Source organism: Piliocolobus tephrosceles, chromosome 2, assembly GCF_002776525.5.
Source record: "Piliocolobus tephrosceles isolate RC106 chromosome 2, ASM277652v3, whole genome shotgun sequence".
In the NCBI taxonomy this organism is placed as follows: Eukaryota; Metazoa; Chordata; class Mammalia; order Primates; family Cercopithecidae; genus Piliocolobus; species Piliocolobus tephrosceles.
The window spans coordinates 59,524,857-59,542,168 of NC_045435.1; the positions used below are offsets into that span (position 1 = coordinate 59,524,857).

Genomic DNA, 17,312 nt, shown 5'->3' on the forward strand with positions numbered 1-17,312 from the left:
TTTTGTTTTTGTTGGTTACACTCAGAGTTGCCTAAATTAAAATATTATGTCACATACTCCTCTAGAAATAGTTCTGATCTGCCAAATGGTACAGATCAGCAAGAAACTTCTGGCTAAACATTCCTCTATCTAGGGAGACAATGCAAATGCATTTTTCCCCCATAAGATTTTCCCAGGATTTAGAACTATTTTGATCTTATTATAGACATTTATCGATATGTTATGGGAATGTAAAGAAAATCAATGACTGTTTAAGCAAGTACTCATGGATGTGTATGTTTGTAGGTGTGTATACAAATACCACATGTGAGAATTTAATCTATATCACTCCTTAATCTAGAAGCACCTACAGATGGAGACCTAGCATTATCAATTATGCAGTAGTAAGTCACTGTCTCGGGTCTGTGTAGACAAATGCAAGTCAAGTCAAAGGCAAGGGGAAATCTGAAAATTGACAAATAGTTACAGGAAACCACACGATATCTTCAATTACTTTTCCCTCCCACTTCCCTCTTTCCTATTCTCTATTTGTTTTGGTCGGGGGAGGGGTTACATTGATTAGGAAATTTCTGTCTCCTTTGCTTTGATGAGAAAGGTGCATTCTACAGGCAAGCCTTTACAATAACTTTTCTTATAAATAGATATTTTCTCCTTATTCTCTGTCAATTAACTACATTAGGGTACCATGAGATTTAGTTCCATCCATTCATGTGCTCATCAAATCATTAATTGATTACCTTATGCTGAGCATTGGTTAGGGATCAAATGATGATTCACAAACAGGCATTACTGATGATCAATAACTGCCTTGCTGGCAACGGATTTTGTGTCTGTTTTTAGTTGTATGTTCCAGAAGCAGCCAATGATTTATTTACATTCCAGGGAACCCTGATAATATTTTATTAAGATATTTCATTCAGAGAGGGTTGGTTTTGCCATTAATTCCAATGATCTGTTTTTCCACTGACAAAAGAGTAATTTGAATCTGTCATCTCGTTATAATGTTTTGCTGAAAGAAAAAAGTCTAAGAATTGCTAATTTAAAGAGAACACTGCTCTTGGGAAGTGTTCAATTTAGAGGAGATGTTATTGTCTGTGACATCATGATTCTATTCATTGTCTGAATGTATCAAAAATGGAATGTGGTATAAAGGTTAATCATCTTTTTCACATGGTAATTTACAATTATAATCTTATTTGAGACTGGATGCTGTGGCTCATGTCTGTAACCCCAACACTTTGGGGGGTCAAGGGAGGCGAGTTGCTTGAGGTCAGGAGTTCAAGACTAGACTGGCCAACATAGTGAAACCCTGTCTCTTCAAAAAATACACACACACACACACACACACACGCACACACAATATTAGGTGGGCATGGTGGTGCATGCCTGTAATCCCAGCTACAAGGTAGGCTGAGGCATGAGAATTACTTGAGCCTGGGAGGCAGAGATTTCTGTGAACTGAGATTGTGCCACTGCACTCCAGCCTGGGCAAGAGAGCAAGAATCACTCTCACAAAAAAAAAATATATATATATATATATTTTTTTTTTTACAACATTGTTTTGATGCTCAAATAAATTAGGGAGGAAATAGTAATGCATTAATAATACAGTGGTAGAAAATGAAAACCATTGACTGAGATCTTGCATAGACTCTCACCATCACATCCACTCACCTCAGCAGCACCAGTACCAACCTGGTTTGCTTTCACATTTCTTACTATAGGTGCACTGTCCACACTCCTACCCAAGACCAGTCCTCTACTTGTATAGGAGACAGCAATCCTTTTCATCTACACAAAACTATCTTTACTACACTTTCCTTGTTCTAGTTCTTGTCATTTTATTTGCTCCTATATTCAGTAAAGCTATTTGAAATGGTTTATATTCTCTGTGATCAGTGAGGTGTATACTCTACCACCCCCTTCCCAAGCTGTAACTTTCATATTACTGAACTCAAAGTCAACCCTCAGTCCTCTTATTAATCCAGTGGTAGCATTTGCTGCAGCAGACATCTCTCTTCCTGGAAATATTTTTTTTTCCTCTTTCTTCTCTTTCTTTCTTCTTACCTCTCTCCAGCTGCTCCTCCTCCCCTCCTCCTTTTCCTACCTCATTGACAGCTCTTTCTGAATCTTTTTCTCTTTTTCCTGACCTCTTTATAGTGTATGTTCTAATAAATTACTTCTTGGACTTCCTTATTTATTCCCTTTGTGACCTCATCCAATCTAATGGCATTAGACACTATCTACATGTTAACTACTTAGAAATTTATAACTATAACCTGGATCTCACTGCTGAATTACAGGTTTCTTTGCCCCTCTGCTTCCTGATACCTTTTACTTAGATGTTAAATACACATCTCAAGCCAAACAAGCTCAAATCTGAGCCTCCAACCTTTCTCTTAAACCTTCTCCAATTGGATCACAGCTAATGGCAATTCTAACCTTGCAGATACCCCCAAAATTTTATAGTCATTCTTGAAATATCTCTTTCTCTCACACCCCACAGCTAGTCAGAATATCCTACTGCCTCCATATTCAAAATATATCCAGAGTCAAGTGTTTCTCATTGTTCCCACTGCTAACAACCAACTCCTTCCAGATTACTGTAAGACTTCCAACCAGTATCTCTGCTTCCACCTTTGCATTCTTTCCCTCTCTGCGGTTTATTTCAAATAAAACTGCCAGTAACCCTTTCAAAACCCACATATGATTCTTTATTTCAGTTACAATAAAATCTAAGTCCTTGAAGTGGCCTCTAAACATGAAAAGATGTTTCTTCCTATCCTCTGTTACCTCTCTAACTTCCAATACGACTTTCCCTCATGTTCATGCCACTCCAGTCACACTGGTCTCTTCATTGTGCCCCAGACACCCTAGACACATTTCCCTCTTGACACCAGCTGATCTATCACTTAGGAATGTCTTATCCAGAGATAGCTAACCTACTGAAGAATCCCTATCTTATTTGTTTTTTAAAAATAAAGTTTATATTTAAGAATAGTTTAAAATTTATTGTCAAATTGTGACAATAGTACAGAGTGTTCCCATATACCCTACATTCATTTTCTCCTATTATTAACATCTTAACATGAGTATGGTATGTTTGTCATAATGTATGAACCAGCAGTGATACAGTATAATTAACTAAAGCCCATACTTTATCCATATTTCTTTAGTTTTTACTTAAGTATGCTTTTCTTTTTCAGCGTTTCATCCAGAATACCACATTACAGTTAGTCACAATGTCCACTCCTGCTCTTCTTGGCTGTGACAATTCTCAGGACACTACATGTTTTTAATGACCTTGACAGTTTAAAAAATTTATATTTTGTATAATATACCTCTATTGGGATTTATCTGACATTTCTTATGATTTGACTTGTGTTACAACTTTTTGAGAGGAAGACCCACTGAGGTAAAGTGCCATTTTCATCACATTATATCAAGCCTATTAGACTAGCCTTACAAGAAATACTAAAGAAAGGTCTTTGGGCTGAAAGTAAGTGACCGCAGATGGTAATTCAAATCCACATGAAGAAATAAAGAGTACCAGTAAATGTAATTATGTAATTATAAAAGATGGTACAAATGCATATTTCTGCTTTCTTTTCTAAATGATTTAAAAAGTAATTGCATCAAAAATATGTATACAATGCATTATAGGGCATAACATACAGAAGTGTAATATATTTGCAAATAATTAGTAATAGTACAAAGTAGGTGGATGGAAGCACAACTATACTGGCCTAAAAATGACTACAGATTTTAAAATAACAATTATTATTATCCTAAGCAAATTAACACAAGAACGGAAAACCAAGTACTGCATGTTCTCCCTAATAAGTGAGAGCTAAGTATTGGATACACATGGACATGGAGATGGGAACAGTAGACACTGGGGACTACTGGGAGTGTGGAAGCATGGGCTGAAAAACTACCTATTGGGTACTATGCTCACCACCTGGGTAACAGGGCCTTCTGTACCCCAAACCTCAGCATCACACAATATACCCATACAACAAACCTGCACAGGTACCCCCTGAATCTAAAACTTTTAAAAAGGCAAAAATAAAACAAAATAATAATTATAACAATGTGTTTGTTGTTGGATTAGCATTAATAGATGTAAAATGTATAACGATAACAAAAAATTAAGAAAGGGAATAGAGCTAGAGCTAGGAGTGATACTTCTATATGCCCCTGGAAACATGCTAGCGTAAAAGTGGAGCTGATTTTGATAAGTTGTGTATGGTAAATCAAAGAGCCATCATTTTTTAAAATCTCTCAAAAAATAGTAAAAAATTATTCAAGGAGTTAAAATGTTAGTTTAGAAATCATTCACTTAATGCAAAAGAAAGGATTATAGTAGGAATAGAGGGACAAAAATTTAGGAAATGTACGGAAAACAACAAAACATAAAATGGCAGATATAAATCCAACTGTATCAATATCATTGATATAAGATGTTCCTTCATATGTAAGTAATCCGGTTTTATTTTATTACATTTTGCATGCTGTCCTGGGATTTTCTTGCCCCTTTAAATGATTTTCTTAAAAATTGCACACATTAAGATATGTTCTCTCTTTGCACTGTAAATTTCAATGCGTTATGACAAATGCATATATTCACAATTATATTATCATACAGAATAGTTTCACCACCCTAAAACATTGCCTGTGATTCCTATGTTTACTCCTGTCTCACTCTCCAACTTTCAGGCATGTATTGATCTTTTAATTATCGGTATAGTCTTGCCTTTTTCAGGATGTTACATAATTGGAATTATACAGTATGTAACTTTTACAAACTTCTTTCATTACAAAAATTTATTTAAGATTTCTTAGTCTTCTCATGGTTTAATAGGTAATTTCTTTTCAATCACTAAGTAATGTTTCATTGTATGGATGTACCACAGTTTGTTTATCCATTCATATATTGAATGGAATTTGGGTGCTTGTAGCTTTTGGTGTTATGAATAAAGCTACTATAATTATATGTGCAGATTTTTATGGACATTCTTTTTCAAGTCAATTGGGGAAATATCCAGGAGAATAATTGTTCAATCATGTGTTCAGACTACGTTAATCATAAAAACTACCAAACTGTCTTCCCACTAGCAATGAATAAGAGGTCCTCTTGCTCAATATCTTCACCAGAAACTGGTATTGTCATGAATTTCTTTTTTAGCTATTTTAATAGGTGTGGACTAGTACCTCATTATTACTTTAATTTGCATTTTCCTAATGGCAATCATGTTAAACATATTTCATATGTTCATTTCCATCTGTGTACTTTCTTTGATAAAGTGTCTGTTCGGATCTTTGCCTATGTTTTAATTGGATTTTTTAAATTGTTATATATGAAAAGTTATTTGTATATTTTAGATGCAAGTTCTTTATAAAACATATGTTTTGCAAATATTTTCACACAGTCTGTGGCTTGCCTTTTCATTCATTTTTAACAATGTCACAGAACAAAAGTTTGAATAGAGCTGACCTGAAGAAATACTCCATCCAACAACAAAATACATATTTTTTTCAAGCTCACAGGGAGCATTCACCAAGCTGGACCACATTCTGACCCATAAAACAAACCCTGAACAAATTTGAAAGAATAAAAATCATACAAAATATGCTAGAAATCAGTAGCAATTAAACTAGAAATTATTAACAGAAAGAAAATAGTGAAATGTTTGGAGATTATACAACATGTAAAGAACACATGGGGCAAAAAAAAGTCTCAAGAGAAATCAAAGATATTTTGAACTAAATAAAGATAATGTAAGTTATAATTCCTTATTTTGTGTAATGCAGCAAAAGTACTTAGAAGAGTATCTGTAGCACTGAATCCATGTGCTAGGAAAAAACCAAAAATATAAATCTATAATCTAAGCTTCACCTTAGGAAAGTGGAGAAAGAAGACAAATATAAACTTGAAGCAACCAGAAAAAACAAGAGATAAAAACTATAGCAGGCACCATTGAAGTTTAAAACAGGAAAACAATAGAGAAACTCAATAAACTACAAACTGTGTTTTTGAAAAGATCAATAAAACTGATAAACCTCTAGCAAGTCTAACAAAACAAGAAAAGAGAGAAGACAAAATTACTCATAGACAAAATGAAATAGGGGCATCACTGCTAATTCCATGGACATTAAAAGAATAATAAAGGAGTATTATGAACAACTTTCTACACACAAATTTGATAACTTTGATAAAATGGATGAATTTCTTGAAACCAGCTACAAAACTCACACAAGGAGAAATAGGTAATGTTAATAGGCCTTGAGATATTGAATTAATATTTAATAACCTTCCAAATAATAGTATCACGGCACCAAGCCCAGATGGCTTCACTGATGAATTCTAATACCTAAGGAAGAAATCATATTGATTGTCTACAATATTTTCCAAAAAAATAGAAACATAGGCAAAACTTGCTAACTCATTTTATGGGGTCAGTATTACTCCATATTAAAGCCAGTTAGACCTTACAAGAATGGAAAACTACAAACCAATGTCTGTCATGAAAATAGATGCAAAAATCCTCCACAAGTATTAGCAAAATGAATCCAAACATGTATTAAACTCCACCCGCCCCCCACCATCAGTAAAGATGTATCCCAGATAGGAAAGATTGTTTCAACATTTGAAAATCAATGTAACCCATCACATCAACAGACTAAAAGGAAAATCATATAGCCATACCAACATATGCTGAAATAGCATTTAATGAAATCTAACACTCACTCAAGATAAAAATTCTCAGCAAGCTAGGATAATGGGGAACTTCCTCATTTTGACAAACAGTATCTACATAAAACCCACAGCAAACATTATACTTCATGATGTGCAACAGTATGCTTTTCTACTAAGAATAAGAACAAGGCAAGCACATTCTCTCTTACCACTCCTATCAGCATTGTACCAAACGTCATAACTGGTAAAATAAGAAAAGAAAATTAAAGTATATATAAATATAAATGACAATTTATATTTATATACATCCGTCTTTGTTCACAGATGACATGGTTGTGTAAGTATAAAATGTAAAAGAATCAACAAGTGAAAAACCTCCTGCAATAGTCAATACAATACTGAAGAAGAACAAAAAAGAAGACTGACACTATCTGACTTCCAGGCTTACTATATAGCTACAGTAATCAAGACAGCACAATGTTAGTGGAGGAATAGAAAAAGTAGATCAACAGAACAGAATAGAGTGGGCCCAGATATAGACCTAAACAAATATAGTCAACTGATCTTTGGCAAAGAAGCAAAGGCAATTATTCAATGGAGAAAAGAGAACAGATTCCAAAACTAGGTATTGTAAGATTTGGATGTCCATATGAAAATAAAAAGATTCTAGACAGAGACTTAAGTGCAAAATACAAAACTATAAAACTCCTAGAAGATAACATGGGAGAAAATCTAGGTGACCTTGCTTTGTTGGTTTGTTTTTAGACCCAACACCATAAGCATGTTAGTTCACACTCAGCCTCCAGCAATCTAACAAAATTACCATTTATTTGGTTGATGTTAATTTATGTCTCTAGCAGCTGCTACTCCAGATGAGTAGGTCTCTTCTGTAACTCTCTGGATTCACATCTATCTTCATATTTCAGGGGGGCAGGTTTCCCTTTAACCTTACTTATCTGATGGGTCCAAGAAAAGTAACGGATTTTCAGTTCATTCAGCCTTTTTCTTGTTGTAAGGATGTAATGACTTCCAAGTCCTTTACATGTCAGAGCTGAAAACAGAAGTCTCCTCACTTCTGATTTTTCACCCTGACACCCTCTTCTCATTGAGGTCTGTCAATATCGCCCTATTTAAAATTGCTAAACCCTCAACTATTACATCTCCTTTCCTCACTACATTGCTCTAGCTTGTCCCATAAAGCTGAGTACCTTGGCCGCCCCTTGGCACCTGCATTCTGGGTGCCATGAAAGGCAGCAGGAAGCAGACAGATTCCTGGGTGGAAGAGGATGGGTCCCTAGCGAGGCTCCACCTTCAGGCCACAGAGGGCCTGAAGACTGGGGTCCAGGCTGCCAGTTTCCCGGACTGGAATGGGAACTTGTGGTGCCTTTTCTGGCCCCGCCCATTGCTGCTTGTAGACCAGTCAGCACACACTTCCTCCAGGAAAGGGAGGAAGACAGCAAAAGCAATTGTAACAAAAACAAAAATTGACAAATGGGATCTAGTTAAACTAAAGAGCTTCTGCACAGTAAAAGCCCCAGCTCAACCAGAGCTGAGCAGATGTGGAGACAACCAGCTGCAGAATGGAGCTACACACTCCAGGGGCTCCTCTCTGCTAAGAGCTACAGACATTCGAAGGACTGGCTGCAGAGAGGAGCTACCCTCTCTGCTGGGAGCGGAATACTTCAGGGGACACCCTGGCTGTGGAAAGGAGAAGCCCCCTGCGAGAGACTGAGTTGTTCTATAGCTTAATAAAGCTCCTCTTCATCTTGCTCACCCTTCGCTTGTCTGCAGAACTCATTCTTCCTGGTTGCAGGACAAAAATTCAGGACCTGCCGAATGGCGAGGCGAAAATTGCGGTAACACAAACCGGTCTGAAACATACTTCTTGCTCTCCGTGTTGACGGAGAAGAGAAGGAGAGAAGAGCTGCAGCCCTTCGGGGAACCCAGACCTGGGAACTCCCCATACCAGGGCTGTGACTACCTCTTTGAAGCCCTGCGGTTTTTGACATCTCCAAGCTTCCAGGCACCACCACATTCCCTAGTGCCAGTCAGAGAAACTGCTTGCTATGTGCCTGGTCCAGCTGCAGCCTTGCAGAGAGCCCAAGCCCATGCCAGCACCTGGAGCTGCCCACCCTGTGGCAGCAGCTGGTTTGCCTGGCTGCACAGTGTGACCAGACCTGATGCTTGCTCACACATCTCTCACCATTCCACACCTGACTCAGTCTTCTGTGGAGGCATGGGATCCAGGCTGGTAGCATGAGCTGAGCACAGCCTGCCAGGCTGAGTAGGCAGAATGAGCCCAGCAGGCTCAAGCAAAACTCAGGCAAAGGCACCACTGGCCACAGAACTTTCTGGCCGGAAAGGCAGCACCTCAAAGATCCTATAACAAAGGGATAAAGAATGTGGGCTAATTACATAACCCATCCTCCAAGTTTCTATAGCACACCACTTCTGCTATTGAAATAGTAGTGGCAGTGGAACCCCTGCTTCTCAGTGATTCTCTTTCCCAAATTCTTTAAATGTATCAGGCCAGAAGCAAAGGTGGATATCAGAAGGAAGCAAGAGAAAATCTCAAGTCTGTGAGAGCATGGCAGTAACCAAGTTTCTATTAGGCTTGCTAACCTCTTTAAAACAATGAGGCTTCTCTGTTATAGCAGGTGGCCCATTGCTCCGGCATTTGAACCAGCAGATCTTCCTCACAAGTGAGCAGCTTAATTTAGTAACCTCCTCAGTCAAAGAAGAAAACTTTTAGAGAAAGTAGGATGCTATTCTTCATAAACAGTCAATCTAAATAAACTTTATTGTAAAATAAAACTAAATTTACCGATCCTACAGTCTAATGTTTAAGTATGCAGTCATCAACTATGAAGATTCACTATTCTATTAATCTAGCATTCAACTGCAACAACAAAAGAGTATAATTTTTATAATTTCTCCTCTGCAAATCTTAAATTTTCCACAAAAAAAAAGAGAAAAGGAAAAAGAATGACAAGTATGCATAATGAAAAACTACTAATAAAATGACATTTTAACTCAAATGAACAGCTTTTGTTAAAATTGCAAAAAGTGAAAATACAATATTTTTTATATTTTTATAGGGCATTTGATTTAGGGCACAAGTTTCTGTTGCTGTAATAAAGCAATATGGTTTGGAATTTAAATTCTTTTTTTAAAAATGTGGTTTAATTTAAGCTTATAGAATATAAAAAATGTATGAAGGTTACTCTGATTTTTTTACCAAGTTTAAAATAAAAATCTCTGAAACATTTAAAAGATGAGACATAGAAAATTTCATTAAGAGCCCACTGTATACTTAAAATGACACTTGATATATTTGAAAATGAATTGAGGCTTGAGTGTTAGAGAAGTGAAAAACCATCCATAAATTATCTATAAATGTGGTAAAGCAAATGAATTCTCAGTCATTGATTATTTTTAGAATGTTCAACTCTGCAATCTTACAGCCAAACAAGAAACAAAACACAGGAGCTGCCTAAAATATATCTATATGTAAAATAGTTTTTTAAGATACCATTTTAGAAGTGTTATTTTATACTTGGGGTCTCTCATCAAGGTATAAAATGCTTATGTTAATTCATATTGTACTTGGTACTGTATTTTTCTTTAAAAATTGCATGTATATTAAAAAATAGAGCTACCATTGCTTTTGCTTAATTATATGATCTTGGTGATTGATACACACAAAAGTATGAGTGAGTAAAATTCTCTACATTTATCATTCAGCAAGTTTAATCAATTAGTTCCTGGTTGACTAGATTTTCTGAATTCAATTGGAGTTTGATCTAAGTTAAGAGCACATGCATTCCATAGTTAGAAATGACTATAGAATTTATGTTCCTTAAATCTTCTAATTTTACAGTAAGAAAATTGCATCATATACAAAAATCAACTCAAAATGGATTAAAGACTTAAATGTAGAACCCAAAACTATAAAAACCCTGCAAGACAACCTAGGCAATAAAAACATTCTGGAGATAGGAATGGGCAAAGATTTCATGATGAAGACAGCAAAAGCAATCGTTACAAAAGCAAAAATTGACAAATGGGATCTAGTTAAACTAAAGGGCTTCTGCACAGTAAAATAAACTACTGACAGAATAAACAGACAACTTACAGAATGGGGGAAAATATTTCCAAACTATGCATCTGATAAAGGTCTGATATCCAGCATCTATAAGGAACTTAAACAGATTTACAGGAAAAAAAAAAAAAAAACAAACAAACAAAAAACAAAAAAAAAAAAACAAATAACCCTATTAAAAAGTGGGCAAAGGACATGAACAGTTTTCAAAATACACACATGCAGCCAAAACACATATGAAAACAAAGCTCTACATCATTGATCATTAGAGAAATGCAAATTAAAACCACAGTGAGATACCATCTCACACAAATCAGAATGGCAATTATTAAAAAGTCAAAAACTAACAGGTGCTGGTGAGGTTGTGGAGAAAAATGAATGCTTATACACTGTTGGTGGGAGTGTAAATTAGTTCAACCATCTGGAAAACAGTGTGGCAATTCCTCAAAGTCCCAAAAACAGACATAACATTCGACCCAGAAATCCCTTTCCTGGGTATATACCCAAGGAATATAAATCATTCTATCGTAAAGACACATGCATGTGTATGTTCGCAGCAGCACTATTCACGAGAGCAAAGACAAGGAATCAACATATATGCCCATCAATGGTGGACTGGATAAAGAAAACGTGGCACATATAGACCATGAAATACTACACAGCCATAAAAGGAATGAAATCATGTCCTTTGCAGGAACATGAATGGAGCTAGAGGCCATTAACCTGAGCAAACTAACACAGGAACAGAAAACCAAATAACTGCGTGTTCTTATTTATAAGTGGGAGCTAAATGATGAGAACACATGGACATGTGGAGTGGAACAATAGACCCTGGGGCCTACTGGAGGGTGGAGCATAGGAGGAGGGAAAGGATCAAGAAAACTAAGTAATGGATAGTAGGCTTAATACCTAGGTGACAAAAACATCTGTACAATAAACCCTTGTAACATGAGCTTACCTATATAAGAAGACTCCACATGTACCCTTGATCTTAAAATAAAAGTTAAAAAGAAAAAGAAAAAAAATTGCACTCATGGAGGGACAGAGATTTTTAGACCACCAAGCCAGAACTACAATCCAGATGCCCACATCCCAGTTCAGCTTTTATTTTGTAAACACAATTTAAGTTTTGGTTAAGATTATATTTTTATGTGTTATATTCCTTTTTTTGTAACACTTCTAAGTGAATGAGACTGACTTATGGGTCAAACCACCACTATCAAAATAAAAGCTGAAAGTAAAATTCCTTTCCCTCTTTAAGAAATTGAGTGAGAGCAAGGAACATCCATATCCCAACGCCAGGTATTTGAGCCAGACAGGAATTAGCCACTTACTAGATTCTAGAACTTGATTTTGTTAAAGTATCAGTTAGAAATTCTGTTATATATAACTATTAGCCAACTTAACCAAGAAAGTGATATTATACCAGATGAGTGATGAATAAGCATGTAATGTCATTTTATTGTTACTATTATTGGTTACAGTCTATTCTTACTACTTTATTCCCCCCACATACTGCAAATGTATCATCATGTCACTCCAAATTCAGAAATTTTCAAATCTCTTTTTAGCTTGTGGCACTGCATGATGCCACCCATGTTTATAGTTATTCAGTTCCAATCTACTTCAAACCTCAGACGTGAAAAGATGACATTTCTTACACATTAAGATAAACAGTGCATTTCTTCTATCACTTCAGGGAATATATTAGTTGGGTGCTATAATTTTTGCATTTTGCTGTTTATAATATTAATAGCTATGGAATAAGAAGTGTACTATTGAACTGTCAAGAATGATTTGTTACCAGATGTTAGTATAATTTGCCAGCTGTCAAATTTTAATAATTTTTATTTGCCTAAAATGTGACACTTAACTTTCATGGTAAATCAAGACATATAGCAGGGCTTATTTGATATTACAGAAGCTAAGAAAAAGCTTGCATGAGGCTTGATGGTTTCAACACCTTGAATTGAGCATACACTTCGCATATGGCATTTTGAATATATTTTTTTTCTGATACATTGAAAAGTTGTACTTTGCCTTATGCTTTTTATTCACAGAGCTTTGTGTAGAACTAGATAACTTACAGCTCTTCAATACTTACAAGCGGGATGCAACAATCAAAATATACTTTAAAATGTTAGTTTTATCATTTAAATTTATTTCATCTTATTTCCATTCTCTGATAATTTCAAGTAGGTGCAAAGAGAGAAACTAATTATTTAAAATAAACAAATACCCTTTTCACAAGATGGCGCCAAAAGCGAAGAAGGAGGCTCCTGCCCCTCCTAAAGCTGAAAACAAAGCGAAGGCTTTAAAGGCCAAGAAGGCAATGTTGAAAGGTGTCCACAGCCACACAAAAAAAGAAGATCCACACATCACCCACCTTCCGGAAGCCCAAGACACTGCGACTCTGGAGGCTGCCCAAATATCCTCAGAAGAGCGCTCCCAGGAGAAACAAGCTTAATCACTATGCTATCTTTAAGTTTCCTCTGATCACTGAGTTGGCCATAAATAAGACAGAAGACAACAACACACTTGTGTTCATTGTGGATGTTAAAGCCACCAAGCACCAGATCAAACAGACTGTGAAGAAGCTCTATGACATTGATGTGGCCAAGGTCAGGTCAACACCCTGATTCGGCCTGATAGAGAAAAGAAGGCTTATGTTCGACTGCCTGATTACGATGCTTTGGATGTTGCAAACAAAATTAGGATCATCTAAACTGAGTCCAGTTGGCTAATTCTAAATATGTATATATCTTTTCACCATATACATGCCTCTCTGTCAATTTCTGGTTGGGCTGGGAGGCCATAGGCAGGCACTGATGATGTAACAGGGCTTGGGCAGGACTCTCTGGTTCTACTTATACTTTTGAAACACTCACCCTGCCACTCCACCATGCTAGATCACTCCAGAGATCTTTGTGACTAGATTTAGTGTCCTAGGAAAACCAGAACTCAGAATTTGCCTCCATGGTTGAGGTAACAAGAAGCTTTACAAGAACCCCTTCTTTTATCCCTGGAAGATGATGTGTGTGAAACCAACTCCCAGAGTTTGAAGGGCATTAGCATCCATTTCAGTGGAGTATGGGTTGGCTAGCTTTCGGGTAGCATTTTGTCCTCACATACCGGTCTACTACCTCCAACCAGTCTGTCTGCTTCCCTCACCCCTTGCCCAATAAAAGGCAAGGACTTCAGAGGTAAATATAATAATAATAAAAATAAATAAACAAAAATTTGTGACTATTTTAAAATATTGACATTTTAATTTATTATATGCATATCATTTGAAAAATATAAATTCAGCCTATCAGTAATTTTTACAAACTCTTTTAGGTACTCATCTTTGATACCATGGGTGGTGTTATCTGTGTCCATATCACAAACTTGATTTGGTCATTTCATTCAAGTGACTTATCTAGCAGAAATACAAGCAACCGCCAATGCCAATGGTATCACTTTCATTTCCATTATTAGGCATTAAGTTTAAAAATGTTCAGCCATTTGTGTTTAGGGCAACAAGAGAGAACCAAAGTTCTCCGTATCTAGCAACTTACCAAACCTGAGATTTTTTTTCTCTCCATTTTGTTTTCTGTGACTTTGAAAGTTAATAATCTACAAAGTAAGTTCCATTAAGTTCATGTTTGAGAAAATCTTTGAAAATGATTTAATAAACTTATTAAAATGTATTATCACTAAAATACTTAAAAATGTACAATGATGAAGAGCAAATTATATTTGGTTTTAATAGAGATATGTGGTTAAGCATATTTTAAGTAACATCACTGATATGAAACATAGAACAATATAACACAAATATAATACACAAATTGCACTACTTGTGTTCAGCCTCCAAGCATTTCTCATATTTATTCGCATCCTTCCATCTCTACTGATGCCATCGTAAGGTCAGTAGATAATACAGATTATCTCTCAGTTGCACTACTTAGTAGTAACTTGGCTGGTTTCCTTCTTTCATCCTGTCTCCTTGTGATCTTTGATTGGTTCTCTCTCCCGCAATAAAATAAGGATAGAGAACTTGGCTGTCTTGTTTACTGCCTGTCTCCAGCATGCCTAACAAGTAATAGATGTTCAATAAATATTGTGTAATGAAGGGAGGGATAAAATGCATAAAAGTATAACTTAACAATCTTCCTTATTCACAGCCTTTTGTTTCCTTTTCTTGCAAAGTATCCGTTATAAAAAAAGATGGAAATTCTAACCAAGTTTCTCTTTTCAACACTGGTTTTGTTTTAAAAAAACAAAATAAAATAGACAAGTCCATTACAACCTGTCAAGGACTTATCTTGTTGGCTAAGAATTCTGAGCAGCTGAGTCCTACGTATGGCCCACATCAAAATAATGACTAGTGATTAAGTTACATCTGAACTAGGATTTTGTAAAACCTATTGAATCACATTCTGATGGATACTTTAAGGATTGGAGATTTGTCCTTATTTAGAAAATAATTTCTTCCTTGAAAATAAAATATATGTTCATATACTTTAACACAAACATACAAACATGCATATAAATTTCCTATGTTGGTTTTATTTCTAGATTATAAAATGAAGAAAAAGAAATGTCTGCCCCTTATTTTATGTACAATATTCATATCCTTTTCTAAAGTTTTACATTTTCTGAGATCTGAGACAAATGAAGAATTGGTTCAATATCCACCTAATACCAGCTTCCAGAGAAGTATTGTCTAGGATATTTGGGTTCAAATTCAGACTTGATCATGTAGGGGTTAAATGACTTTCAACAATTCACATATATTTTGGTCTCAATTCCCATTACTGTTAAATAAAAACAACAAATTGACTGTTGTTAGATTTGCAATAAATTAAATATTAATTAGATATTACTAGATTTGTCTAATCTTCTATAATTGTTGCATGTATAATACATAATAATATAGTATAGTTATATATAATACACACATGCATACACATAAACTTATTTGCTGCTATTCTACTATAGCCCTAAATATAATGGTATAAAAAATGTTGTGTTCATGATATTGTGGGTCAAGATTTTAGGAAAGTCTCCCATGGGCAGTTCAAATTCAGTTTACTTTTTAGGATATTTACATTTCAATTCATAAGGGATATGGTCTATGTTCTATTTTATTCTTCTTGTGATGTCTTTGTCTGGGTTTGGTGGCAGAGAATAGTTTCATGGAATGAATTGGGAACTAGTTCTTCCTCTTCTACTTTGCAGAACAGTGTGTGAAGGATTGATGATAATTCTTTAATCATTTGGTAGAATTAATCAGTGATGCCATCTGGTCCTGTGTTTTTCTTTGTGGGATTTCTTGTTTATTATCTTTTAATTTTATTTTTTACTTGTAGATCTATTCAGATTTTTGATTTCTTACTGTGTAAGCTTCATTAGTTTGTGTCTTCCCAGGAATTTGTTCATTTCATCGAGGTTATCTGATTTGTTGCCATAGAGGTGTTCACGGTATTCCTTTGTAAAATATTTATTTCTGTAAGGGCAGTGATAATGTACATCTTTTTCATTCCTTATTTTATCAGTTTAAGTCCTCTCTTTTTTTCTTAATCAGTCTAGCTAAAAGTTTGTCAATTTTTTTGATTATTTCGATCTTTTGTTTTTCTTTCCTCTCTTTTTTATACTGTATTTTATTTATTTCCACTATAGTTCTTTTATTTTATTCTTTCTGCTAACTTTGGATTTAGTTGCTCTTTTTTTGTAGTTTCTTTTTTTTTTTTTTTTTTGAGAGGGAGTCTCAAAAAAAAATTTATGGGATACAGCTAAAGCAGTGCTTAAGAGGAAATTTATAGTTGTAAATGCCTGTATTTAAAAAAAATTAAAAGTCTTAAATCAATAATCTAAACTGCCACCTTAAGAATAGTCTCGCTCTATCGCCCAGGCTGGAGTGCAGTGGCCGGATCTCAGCTCACTGCAAGCTCCACCTCCCGGGTTCACGCCATTCTCCTGCCTCAGCCTCCGGAGTAGCTGGGACTACAGGCGCCAGCCACCTCACCTGGCTAGTTTTTTTGTATTTTTTAGTAGAGACGGGGTTTCACCGTGTTAGCCAGGATGGTCTCGATCTCCTGACCTCGTGATCCGCCCGACTCAGCCTCCCAAAGTGCTGGGATTACAGGCTTGAGCCACCACGCCTGGCCTTTTTTTGTAGTTTCTTAAGGTGGCAGTTTAGATTATTGATTTAAGACTTTTAATTTTTTTTAAATACAGGCATTTACAACTATAAATTTCCTCTTAAGCACTGCTTTAGCTGTATCCCATAAATTTTAGTTGTGTTTATTTTTTCATCTTGAAGTACTTTCTATTTTCTTTATGATTTCTCCTTTGACCTATTGGTTATTTAGGAGCTTATAGTTTAAGTTCAAACTAATTGTAATTTTCCAAATTTTCTTTTGTTATTGATTTAAAGTTTTATTCTAATGTGGTTAGAGTACATACTTTGTATGATCTCAGTTATTTAAATTTGTTATGTCTTCTAAAAAGACTAAACTTTTT

The 17,312-nt window shown here is 35.4% G+C and overlaps 1 pseudogene; it reads left to right on the forward strand.

The window, feature by feature from the left end:
* Positions 1–13,053: 13,053 nt before the first annotated feature.
* LOC111531054 lies at positions 13,054–13,527 on the forward strand (annotated as a pseudogene).
* The last annotated feature ends 3,785 nt before the right edge of the window (positions 13,528–17,312 follow it).